Genomic DNA, 339 nt, shown 5'->3' with positions numbered 1-339 from the left:
TTTTCATATATCAATAATATAATTTTCAATGTTCCTCAAAAATAGTTACAACATTGAAAAATATTGTAGTTTTTGTTCAATATAATTTAACATTGCAGCTCTATCTGGTTACCAATGTTAAAAAATCAATATAAATTTCATGCAGAAAAACATCCGCACTTCTATCTTCAATATTGCATCAACGTCTCATCAACATTTTTTCAATGTTTTGTGCTGTCTGGGTATTATTTAGCATGTTTACCATTGTTGTGTTAGCACTGGTCCATACGAATGTTTGGGAGATAAAAGGCAAAAATTTATATTTATATATTGTAACGCTACACTCGCGGCTCGTGCAGC

This window comes from Odontomachus brunneus, unplaced genomic scaffold (genome assembly GCF_010583005.1).
Source record: "Odontomachus brunneus isolate Ranch 3 - 2012 unplaced genomic scaffold, Obru_v1 Obru_scaffold_146, whole genome shotgun sequence".
NCBI classification, from domain to species: Eukaryota; Metazoa; Arthropoda; class Insecta; order Hymenoptera; family Formicidae; genus Odontomachus; species Odontomachus brunneus.
This window is presented reverse-complemented; position numbering follows the sequence as displayed.